This window comes from Triticum urartu, chromosome 4 (genome assembly GCF_003073215.2).
Source record: "Triticum urartu cultivar G1812 chromosome 4, Tu2.1, whole genome shotgun sequence".
NCBI classification, from domain to species: Eukaryota; Viridiplantae; Streptophyta; class Magnoliopsida; order Poales; family Poaceae; genus Triticum; species Triticum urartu.
The window spans coordinates 449,753,832-449,766,833 of record NC_053025.1 but is presented as its reverse complement, the minus strand read 5'-3'; positions in this window follow the sequence as shown (position 1 = coordinate 449,766,833).

Sequence of the window (13,002 nt, the reverse complement as noted above, 5' to 3'; positions counted from 1 at the left end):
TGAATCAGAGGGGGCATGCCAGTGCACCCGCTGGGTGTAGTCCCCGAGACCACAGTCGATTGGGGTCTGAGTAAACTTTTGAATTTTATTCGCTCGGAAGTAAATAATCTTAGATCTTGTCGATTGACATGTCTTTTTCCTTCTGCAGAAATCTTGTACTCTCATTTCCAAGTTTGCCGAATTTGAGGAGAAGCAGAGGCAACTCAACCTCAACTTGGAGCTGGCCCAACGATAGTTGAAGAAAGCTCAAGACGAAGCTGCTGGTATGGAAGGTAACTGCCTGTCGACTGTTTACATTGACCGTCTTTTAAGATATTTCTTCGATCTCTTGTTTGATCCGATTGCTTCTTTTGCAGAGAAAATGAAGTTGGCTCTGGAGAACAAGGACTCGGACCTTGCCACTGCGCAAAAGGAAGCTCAGGATAAGACTGCCCTTGCAGACCAGAAGCTGGCTTTGGTTGAAGCGTTGGAAGGAGAAGTAAACAAGCTTAAGTCCTCTCTCAATGAGTCCACTCGAGAGGTAACTCGTCTGAAGAAGGATAAGATTGCTCTGAATGAGAAGCTGGAGTCCGCGGTCCGTAAGGGAAATGACACAGAAGCCTATCTGAGAACTCTTGCTAAGAAACTCTATCTTATGCTGGAAGGTACTCCTTTTAATCCGACTGTTTTACTGCTTGCAAGTTAATCTTGTCCAGCCGACTCACTAGCTCTTTGACTGCAGAATTCTGCCAAAACTTTGACGAGGAAACTGGGAGGATCGAGACGGGTTTAGACCCTATCGTTTCTCCGGTCGGCGATGAAGCTGCCATGAACGTGCTTCGACTGGAATCCCGAGTCGCCAGCGTCACAAGTTACCTCGCTCGTCTGAAGGTGGCGGTTTCACGAATCGACTCATCACTCTGGCCAAGGGCGACGCTTCAAAATGACCTCGAGTCTCTGATGACTCGGCTCAACGAGATTCCTGGTCGAGTGCAAGAATGGAAGAAGTCCTCTGCCCGGTGTGGTGCTGACGTGGCGTTGTCCTTGGTAAGGGTCCACTGCAAGGAAGCCCGTGAAGACAAGCTGGCGGCAATCAAGGTCGCCAACACCAAAAGGAACGACTTCCAGTCCTTTATGGAGACTTTCATCACTAATGCCACTCGGATCACAGATGGAATTGACTTGGACGAATTCGTCGAACCCGCCAGCCCTCCTCCTGCCGAGTGAACAAACTATGAGATTTAAACCTGTCTTAAATTTGCCTCGGAATGCCGAGTGATTGCTGTAACCATTAAACTCCTTCGGGCTTGATGCTCAAATACTTTTGATTTGTCGCTTGGAACTTTAGGATTTATCCAAACTGCTTTTGAATATGCTTGTCATTGCTTTTGGAATCTGCTCCCTGCTTGGAGCGAACTGCGCCTTGTCGTCCTTGCGGACAAGGATGGAGCGCACGTTGTATTTGTGGCGTATCTCGAAGGAGAAGGTTGCAGTCGACCTGCGTTTTGCTGTCCCTGCGGACAAGGATGGAGCGCACATTGTATTTGCGGCGTAGCTCGAAGGAGAAGGTTGCAGTCGACCTGCGTTTCGCCGTCCCTGCGGACAAGGATGGAGCGCACGTTGTATTTGTGGCATAGCTTGGAGAAGAGGGTCGCAGTCGACCTGCACCTCATTGTTCTTGCGGATAGGGACAGAGCGTACATTGTACTTGTGGTGCAGCTCTTAGGGAAAGAATTGTAGTCGACCTGCACCTCGTCGTCTTTGCGGATGAAGATGGAGCGTACGTTGTATTTGTGGCGCAGCTTCAAAGGAGAAGGACGGCTCACCACTCAGTGGGATTTTACAAACTTAGGCGAGTACCGGACTGCAGCTAAGCCCCCGAGTGGGAGGATTGCTCACCACTCGGTAGGATTTTACAAACTTAGGCGAGTACTGGACTGCAGCTAAGCCCGCGAGTGGGAGGATTGCTCACCACTCGGTAGGATTTTACAAACTTAGGCGAGTACTGGACTGCAGCTAAGCCCCCGAGTGGGAGGATTGCTCACCACTCGGTAGGATTTTACAAACTTAGGCGAGTACTAGACTGCAGCTAAGCCCCCGAGTGGGAGGATTGCTCACCACTCGGTAGGATTTTACAAACTTAGGCGAGTACTGGACTGCAGCTAAGCCCCCGAGTGGGAGGCTGGTTCACCACTTGGTAGGATTTTACAAACTTAGGCGAGTACTGGACTGCAGCTAAGCCCCCGAGTGGGAGGCTGGCTCACCACTCGGTAGGATTTTGAAAACTTAGGCGAAACAGGTTCGCAGCTAAGCCCCCAAGTGGGAGGCTGGCTCACCACTCGGTAGGTTGTTTGAAAACTTAGGCGAAACGGATTCGCAGCTAAGTCACCCACTGGGGGTTTTCAGACGTAAACAAAAGCAACAACAATCATGCCAGAGGACTGTAAAGCTCTTGTCTTTGATAAACAAATTACAAAGGTATTTCTTATTACACTTTATTCAAACGAGTATTTAAGTATAAAAGGGGCGGAGCAGCTCCGCATTCCAAGCTCGTGGCTCGTCTTTCTGATGCTCGACACTGTAAAGATGGTATGCTCCATTGTGGAGAACTCTGGTGATGATGAAGGGGCCTTCCCAAGCAGGGGCGAGCTTGTGTGGCTTCTGTTGATCCACTCAAAGAACCAAGTCTCCCTCTTGAAAGGCTCGACCCCTCACGTTTCTGGCGTGGAATCGACGTAAGTCTTGCTGATAAATGGTCGACCGGATCAAGGCCATCTCTCTTTCCTCCTCTAAGAGATCGACTGAATCTTGTCGGGCCTGTTCTGCTTCTTCTTTAGAGAAGAGCTCGAATCGGGGTGCGTTGTGGAGCAGGTCACTTGGTAGAACAACTTCGGCCCCATAGACCAAAAAGAAAGGAGTTCGTCCAGTCGACCGATTGGGAGTTGTCCTCAAACCCCAAAGAACTGATGGAAGTTCATCGACCCAAGCGCCTGCTGCGTGTTTGAGATCACACATCAGTCAGGGTTTCAGTCCTTTGAGAATTAGGCCATCTGCTCTTTCTGCTTGTCCATTCGACTGCGGGTGAGCGACTGAAGCATAGTCGACTCATGTGCCTTGAGAAGCGCAGAAATCTCTAAACTCATCAGAACCGAAGTTCGACCCGTTGTCAGTGATGATGCTGTGTGGAACTCCATATCTGAATGTCAATTCTCTGATAAAAATGACGGTGGTGCTGGCTTCAAGATTCTTGATAGGTTTAGCTTCAATCCATTTGGTAAACTTGTCGATTGCTATGAGCACATGAGTGAAGCCGCTCCTACCAGTTCTCAGTGGTCCAACCATATCCAATCCCAAAATAGCAAAGGGCCAGATGAGGGGAATGGTCTTCAGGGCTGACGCTGGCATGTGAGACATGTCAGAGTAAAACTGGCAGCCTTCACATCTGTCGACTATATCTTTCGCCATTTCATTTCCTCGTGGCCAATTAAATCCGGCTCGGTATGCTTTAGCCACGATGACCTGAGAGGACGCATGGTGACCACAGGTCCCCGAGTGGATGTCGTTGAGGATCATTTGACCTTCTTCTGGCGTTATGCATTTCTGACTGGCTCCGGTCACGCTTTCCCTGAACAGTTGTCCTCTTACACAGTAAAGGCCTTGGATCGACGGACGATCTGTCGAGCCTCTTCTTCGTCCTCTGGGAGTTCCTTCCTAAGGATGTACGCAATGTATGGCACTGTCCAGTCGGGAGTAATGACCAGAATCTCCATGATTAGATCGACCACGGTTGGGACCTCGACTTCAGTTGGATCTGTGGCGCTCTTAGGCTGTGGGGGCTCTTCAGTGAAAGGATCTTCCTGAACTGTCGGTGTGTGAATATGTTCCAAAAACACATTGCTGGGAATGGCTTCTCTCTTGGAACCTATCTTTGCCAAATCATCGGCTGCTTGATTTTTCAGACGGGGTATATGATGGAGCTCTAACCCCTCAAACTTCTTTTCCAACTTCCTCACCGCATTGCAGCAACCAGTCATAGCTGGGCTTCTAATGTCCCATTCTTTCATCACTTGATTGACCACCAAATCTGAGTCGCCATAAACCATGAGGCGACGGACGCCGAGTGAAATGGCCATATGTAAGCCATATAGGAGTGCTTCCTATTCGGCTTCGTTATTGGAGGAATCAAAGTGAATCTGGAGGACGTATCTGAGCTTGTCTCCTCGGGGGGATACCAGTACCACCCCAACACCAGAACCATTCAACATCTTGGATCCATCAAAGAACATGGTCCAGTGCTCCGAGTGAACTTGAGTCGGCAGTTGTTGTTCGATCCACTCAGCGAGGAAATCTTCCACTGCTTGGGACTTGATAGCTTTCTTTGCCTCAAACTTGATATCTAAGGGAAGGAGTTCAATCGCCCATTTTGCCACTCGACCAGTTGCATCTCTGTTGTGCAGAATCTTTGACAATGGAGCGTTGCTGACGACTATAACAGAGTGATCAGAGAAATAGTGTGCAACCTTCTTCGTGGTCATGTAAATCCCATAAACAAGCTTCTGATAGTGTGGATATCTCTGCTTTGACGGAGTCAGAACTTCAGAAACATAATAAACCGAATGCTGAACTTTATAGGCTTTTCCCTCTTCTTCCAGCTCGACCGTAAGTACTGTACTGACGACTTGTCCAGTGGCTGCTATATAAAGCAGTAAAGGCTCTTTGCTGATTGGAGCAGCAAGCACCGGCTGGGTGGAAAGCAGGGCTCTTAGCTCTGCAAATGCTGCATCAGCTTCAGGAGTCCACTCGAACTTATCTAAATTCTTCATCAGTTGGTAGAGAGGCAGTGCCTTCTCACCGAGTCGAGAAATGAATCGACTTAGGGAGGCCAAACAACCAGTAAGCTTCTAAATATCATGCACACGCACAGGGCGTTTCATCCGGAGTATGGCACCGAATTTCTCTGGGTTAGCGTCGATCCCTCATTCGAAAACGAGAAAACCGAGTAACTTTCCGCCTGGAACTCCAAACATGCACTTTGATGGATTAAGCTTGATATCATACCTTCTGAGGTTGGCAAAGGTTTCAGCAAGGTCAGCTAGTAGGTCAGAACCTTTATGTGACTTGACCACAATGTCATCCATGTATGCTTCCACATTCCGACTGATCTGAGTGAGTAGGCACTTCTGAATCATCCGCATGAATGTGGCTCCAGCGTTCTTCAAACCAAATGGCATAGTGACATAACAGAAGCACCCAAATGGGGTGATGAAAGCTGTTTTTATCTCATCGGGTCCGTACAGACGGATCTGATGATACCCGGAATAGGTGTCCAAAAAGGACAAACGCTCACACCCCGTAGTCGAGTCGACTATTTGGTCGATGCGAGGGAGAGGAAAGTGGTCCTTCGGGCAGGCCCGATTGATATGCTTGAAGTCAATGCACATGCGAAGTGAGTCGTCCTTCTTAGGAACCATGACAACATTAGCTAACCACTTGGAGTGGTAAATCTCTCGAATAAACTCAGTTTCTAGGAGCCGAGCCACTTCTTCACCGATTGCTTTTCTCTTCTGTACGGTGGACCGTCGGAGATGTTCTTTGACCGGTTTTACTTTTGGGTCGACTCGCTAAGATGCTCAGTCAGTCCCCTGGGAACACCTGGCATGTCAGAGGGTTTCCATGCAAAGATGTCCCAGTTCTCACAGAGGAACTGGGTGAGTGCTTCTTCCTATTTGGAATCGAGTGTTGTGGAAATGTGAGTCGGAGCAGCATTGGGATCAGTCGGGTGAATATGAATCGGTTTCGTTTCACCGGACGACTGAAATGCTGAATCCGTAGCAGGCTTCTTAGCTCGCAGCAAATCACTCGGATCTGCATTTTTTTGATACTCCTGCAATTCCACTACTGCCATCTATGCATCGGCGATCTTTGAGCCCTTCTGGAAGCACTCTTCTGCCTTCTTTCGATTGCCAGTGATAGTGGTCACCCCTTTAGGACCAGGCATCTTCAATTTGAGGTACACGTAACATGGCCGAGCCATAAAACGTGCATAAGCTGGCCTGCCCAGAATAGCGTGATAAGCACTCTGGAAATCCACAACTTCAAATGTCAACTTTTCTTTGCGGTAATTCTTGGAATCACCGAAAACTACATCAAGGGCGGTCTGACCGAGTGATGCGGCCTTCTTGTCGGGAATAACTCCATGGAAACTCATATTGCTTTCACTAAGTCTGGACATCGGAATGCCCATTCCTTTCAACGTCTCTGCATATAGTATATTCAGACCACTGCCACCATCCATCAGAACTTTAGTCAATCGAATGCCTTTGACTACTGGGTCGACCACTAGCGCTTGCCTCCCAGGGGTGGCTATGTGTGCTGGGTGATTAGACTGGTCGAATGTAATGGCAGTCTGAGACCACTTGAAATAACTGGGTGTCACCGGGGCGACCATGTTCACTTCTCTGTTGATGACTTTCAGTCGACTCTTGCTCTCAACATCAACAAAAATCATCCGAGTGGAATTTACGTGGGGGTAACCATCATCGTCCTCCTCCTCATCCTCAACTTTGTCTGCTTCCTTCTCCTTTTCCTTGGGCTGTTTCTCTCAGAATTGCTGGATTAGGAGTCGACACTGTCGAGTGGTATGCTTTGGGTAAATGAAATTACCCTCTTCATCTTTCTTGGTGTGAATGTGGCATGGTAAATCCAGCACATCATTTCCATCTTGATCTTTTACTTTCTTGGGGTTCCACGGTCCTTTGGGTTTCCCCTTGAACTTCCCTTGAGTCACGGCTAAGGCTTCACCAGGAGCGGCTGGCTCGGCTTTGCGCTTCTGCTTCTGACTGGAGTTTCCTCCTCCGGTTTCATGGGCGACTGCTTTGTGCTTGCCACTCCTGAGCCGGTCTTCTTCTTCACCATTGGCGTACTTGGTGGCAATCTCCATCATCCGAGTCAGAGTCATATTTCCCGTCCGACCAAACTTCATATTCAGCTCCCGATACTTAATGCCTTCTTTGAAGGCACAAATTGCTTGGTGATCTGACACATACTCCACTGCGTGGTGCAACGTGATCCATCTCTGGATATAATCCCTCAAAGTTTCATTCGGTTTCCGAACGCAACACTGTAATTCTGTCAACCCTGTTGGCTGCTTGCAAGTACCTTCAAACATCCTGACAAATACTCGAGCAAGATCTTCCCAAGTATAAATACTACCAGGTGCTAACTGATTCAGCCATGCTCTGGCCGAGCCCTCCAACATCAGAGGAAGGTGTTTCATGGCCACTTCATCATTGCCGCCGCCAATCTGAACAGCCACTCGGTAGTCTTCAAGCCAAGTGTCAGGCTTGGACTCACCGGTGAACTTACTGACTCCAGTTGCCAACCTGAAGTTGGGGGGAATCACTGCAGCCCTAATGGCTCTGCTGAAGCACTCTGGACCTGAGACATGCACTCTGCTGCTGGTTGGTAGATCTCTATCATGACCTTCTCGGTGAGCTCTGTTTCTGTCGACCAAGCCCTGAACGAGAATAGATCTTGCATCAAAGCCTGGCTCCCTGGGGTCGACTGGAATCCTTTGCCCGACACTGTGAGGGCGCCTGTCATCATGTTGCCGAGGCACGTATGATCCACTCCTTGGGGGAGGTGTGGGCACTCAACGACGATCATCGTGATCGAGTCGGTGATCATACTGCTCACGGTTCCTGTACTGATCTCGCCGGTCTCCACATCCCTCACACCTCAGGGCTATGAGCCGACTGGACTGTGTCTGCAACCACGGATCTGCTGTGAATCCTATTCCGCGACTGAGATACTACTGTGTTCTGCTCACCCGCGGCTCGGAGCAAGGCCCGGATCTGCACCAAACCCCGACCAGCTTCTAACTAGGAAGGTTGAATTGACTCCGCTATTTGGGCCGTAGCTGCGAGGTTCTGGATTGGAGTTCGGTATACCTAAGTCGAAGGTGGAAAAAGTTCACGTCGACTGGATTCGGGAGCACGCTGCCGAGCATGCTCGTCGAGTGCGTGCTGGAGGTTCTCCAGTCGAGTGCACTCAGCCAAGTTGGCCAGGCGCACCTCCTCCAAGGCCTAGGCCTCTGGGGTTTCTCCAATGATAGGAGTGTGAAGTGCATCCATGTTCCGGCGGCGAAGTTCTTCCCTCCACTCCGAAGAGAGGGGTTCGGGGCGGTACTCTTTGTGAACATGCGACGGATCACCGCCCCCATCGCCTCCATCTTCACGGGTGAAGCCAGGAGGACTGCGTGGTCCATTGACCATCAAAACTTCTGCTGCAGGGTCGCTATTGTCGCACTCGGACGCAGTCTCTACGGAGCCAGTCAACAGATCGAACAGGCCGTAGAGAGTTTTGTCGGGCTCGATTGCCGCGACTAGGGGGGTGGTCGACTGGCGAGCCACCGCTGAAGCCTCGATCGACCGGAACATTTGTTCCGGCGGGCTGCAGGGAGGGAGGAAGCTACAGGAGCTGACCAATATTGGGTCGACGGCTGCCGCAGGAGGACGCCGCGGACGCACGCGCGAAAGTGCGTTGCCCCGCGGATGGGGAGTGCATTGACGTCAAGTGGAGCCTCCTGAAGCCAAGCAGAGTCGTCGGCGACAAACACGAGCGCGCCGAGACGGATCTTGCGGCCCTCAGCCAAACCTCCGCCTGAAACCATGATGAAGGGGATCGGAAAAATTGCAACTGCTCCAAAAATTCGCTAAGACACCTGCCCCATGGTGGGCGCCAACTGTCGTGGTTCTAAGTCTGACAGTAGAATGGGGGTAGGAATGTATAGGCAAGATCCTAGCTATGGAGGAGTTGTACACGCGAGTTTTACGAGTTCAGGCCCTTCTCGGAGGAAGTAACAGCCCTACGTCTTGGAGCCGGGAGGCGGTCGACTGGATTATATGCATGTGTGTTACAGGGGTGCGAACCCTTGTCCTTGAGGAGGGGGTGGCTTATATAGAGTTCGCCCGACCTCGTCCGCCCTCAGTTACAAAGGGTTTAAGGTACATAAAGATGGAGATGTTACTGGTAACGCCTGTAATAAATGTACATAATGACAATTAAGGCTACGACTTAATTCCCGACCGTTGCAGAGTGGAGTGACTCTAGATCTTCTGGTAGTCGAGTGGTTGCCCATACGGTCGAGTGTCTTCAAGACTGTCGAGTGGAACATAGCTTCATGGTCGAGTGGATGATGATTTTTCTTGGACTGCTTCTGGTTCTTTTAGAGATGTCCTTGGGGAGGGTATCTTGGACAGATCCATGACCCTACCCTAGGTACATGGCTTCGTCAGATGCCTTTCTCGCTTCAGACGCATGTTCGAAGACTCAGATGATGAGTGTGTCGTTAGGCTAGATGTTGAGTACACCACAGTCCTAGGATGAGAGAAGGATCTAAAGGACGAAGAGAGGAAGAAGCCCGCCGTGATCCAGGTTTGCGTGCATGACTTATGCTTGGGCATGGACGTTGAGTGCCAGGATTTTAAGGACTTCCTCGAGAGCAACCTAGTCAAATTTGTTATTGTAGACTTTGGTCATGACAAAGAAGTCCTGCGTCGGATAGGCCTCGTTGTAGGCAACACCTTCGACCTCCAGAAGAATCGGCTGGTGTCCTCTCGTCAGCCTTCAATGCTGACCCTGGCAGGAGCCATGGTTCATCCTTCGTACGGTAAACTGGAGAAACCTCCATACACGTTTCATCATCATGCATGGCAGCGGAATGTACTAGATATAGACCACATCCACTACGCTGCAATGGATGGCTACCTTTGCCTCAATATCTACAAGGGTTGGATGAAGAGCAACAACCAAGTGTGCGGTTCAAGCAAAGAAGTATCGACCAAGAGGAAGAGGGACAAGGACGAAGTCGAGGACGTGGACGAAGACTCCAAGTAAGGTGGCAGTGTCGTTGCTCATGGTGGTTATAATGCAGTGTCTACCGGAATAGTTGCAAAGTTTAATTTCAGGTGTAGGGGTGTGTTGTGCTGAGCCCCAGCAGAACTATGTTATGTTTCTTCTCGTTACTTTAACTCTTCAGTACGTACATACTAGTATTTCTTACGTTTCATCTTTTAGTTTGTATAGTACTACCACTCGTTTCTTCACATTATATATGTACAATATATATGGCCAACATCATATAGCCAGCAGTTTAGTTGTCAAAGAATTTCAGGGTGCTTAGTTTTGTCAAAGAATTCCAGGATGCTTAGAGGGTGCTTGGATCCAAGGGACTTATTTTAGTCTGACTAAAAATAGTCTCTTTAAGAGGCTAAAGTTCCAAGCACCCCTGACTAAAGAGGGGCTAAAACTAGTCTTGAGACTAAAATTTTTTAGTCGGGGTACCCCTACTAAAATGTGGATTAGTCCGCTCTCTACTCATTTAACTCCTCTCCTTTAACACAGGCGAGTTCTGGATTGGAGGGTTTGGAGGATAATAAATGCTCATTAACTTGATTTTAGCCTTTTTAGTATTTGGATCCAAGCATGGGTGAGGCTAGCATGTTTTAGTCCCACTACTTTTAGTCATGGGACTAAAACGTATCCAAGCACCCTCTTAGTTTTATTTGAGGGGTGGGTTGTGCTGGACACCATTATTGTGACTAGCCTTTTTAATAGTACTATATGCATAATTTGGCGACAAGCGCTCTCTATATATACCACCTTTTTTTTAATTTCAAGTTTTGCTCCATGGCGCAGTCCATCGATACTACTGCTGTACAAAAGTATACATTTTTTAAAAGGCTAGAGGGCGGGGCAGTCTAGCTTGGTCGGTTTCATGAGAGGCGAGGGCCTTTGTGATTTGACGGCTCATTACTACTGGAAGGTGGGGCCTTGTGATTTGACTGCTTGTATAAATGCGCCGACGACCTGATCGAGGAGGAGCAAAGAACCGTGCGGTATACTCAAGTTTTCCACTGGAGTAGTACTACAACGGAGGAGCACGAAACACGGCAGCCCAGTGCCATATGCCGATAAAAAATGATCTAATTTGCTAGTCATCTCATTGTTAGCATTGTTCTATTCATTCCCTCAAAAAAACCATTGTTCTATTCATGCCTCGCAGAGAACGTGACACGTGCGGCGAAACACCCGAGGCAAAAGATGAAACACAAGCGCAAAAGAAGAAGAAAGATTATCACCCCAAATGATCTAATTCGCCGCGGAGTTGTAACTGCTTCTTCATCGCCTCCACGACCTCCATCTCCTTGCGCGTCTCCTCCGCCATCTTCTTCATTCTGTCCATGATGTGGAATTTCTCGACGCGAGCCTTCATCATCTGTTCCACGGCCGCATTACGTACCTTGACAGCAGCCGGGTGCTCGATGTGGAGCTTCACCAACTCCTCCTTCTGTTCCATGACGAGGGCCTGCAACATCTTCATCGAGGAACTACTATTCTCATGCAGCTTCTTCCAGCCGGCGTTCTTCTCCTTCAATAGGTCGATCTCGTGGCAGAGCTTCGCCTTGTCCTCCTAAAGTCGCAGGATTTTGCCGGTCGCCTTCTTCTCCGAGGCAATGCTCTTCTTCAGCAGCATCACCAAGCCAGCGGTCAACTCCCCCTGCTGATTGAGCTCAGCGGGCATGTCGTCGAGGCTCTCCTTCAGCAACTCCATCAAGTCTTGGATGAACTCCTTCTGCTTATTGAGGTGCTTATTAAGCTGATCGGGCATGCCGTCGAGGGATAACGACTCCAGCTACACCGGCTCGGCATGTTCGCCTCCGCGGCTAGGGCGCTCTTGGGAGCCATCTCCTGCCCGTGAGAGATCTTTCGAGGTCTCTGCGTGGCGGCGAGTCCTCTCTTTTTTTCCGCAGCCTTGGTTGCCGCTCCCTTGTTACGAGTAGTTCTCGACCTAGAGCTCTGCTCACCGGCCATGGCAACGACGGACGAAGAAGAAGCACTTATGAGGAGGAAAGGTAGAGTAATTTTTGGTTAGGTAGTTCCCCTTTTTATAACCTAAGTACTAGCACTAGTACTAATACTTGCATAGTGGGAACACGTTTAGGTTTGGTACGTACTAGTAGGTGTGAGCGGGCTTTCGAATGTGATGGGAACAAGGTAAATATTAATTGATGGTTTTGGTTTCGAGGCCCGAAACGGCTCCCGATGAGTTTAGCGGAACATAAATTTCAAGTACTACACTGCTCAAATGCGTAAATATTATGTTACTGTCAAAAATTGGCACAAAATACGAAGAAGACCAATGGAAGTGTTACTAGCAACCCACAATTTAACTACTCGCATGCGCACAGTGGAGTAATAATGTCTTTCTTCCGCCCTCACATCCACTCAATTTGCATGCGCTGTATTAATTGACCATCAATGAAGTGAACGACTTTACACGCGTCAAATTATCACATGGGGTGGATCTTGGTACAAAATTGCGTCCGCCCGTGTACCCGCGTGTGCGTGCGAGGGAATGAGTGCGTGCGTGGCGTGCGTGCACATCTTCGCTTCGTGCATGTACTGCCAGTATGGCTCAGGGAGGACGAGTACATTCTTCTGGAACCAGAAGCACATCACTGTGATCAATCCATGCAAGGAGGTCGTGACAACGCCTCCACATGTGCCATGTGGCTTCATGAATTGTAAGAGAGACACTGTGTAGCGTGCCATTGGTATTCTAATTTACGTGTTTTGCACATACTCGAAGTACTAGTAAGGTACACGTGCATTGCACGCATCAGATTTTGCAACCAAATTATGAATAAATACCACACTATAGCATGTAAGCTCTGAGTCATATATGCCTGATGTAGCCCTTCATTTAATTCTTATAGTTCATCTCATCCAAAATCAATTAGTTTTTATAAAAAAGCTAAGAACGCAGGAATAGGAAAAACATGGGATTATAGTGGAATGTCATCTTGAATCCTACAGGATTGTACGAGTGTTTGATTGTGCATAGAAAAATGCAGAATTCTTTCAAAGAGGTTTGAGTGGATGGGATGTTTCCTATGAAATCTAGTGCAAATGAATCATATGGAAAAATTCGTATGGTTTACAATCCTACGAATCAAACAA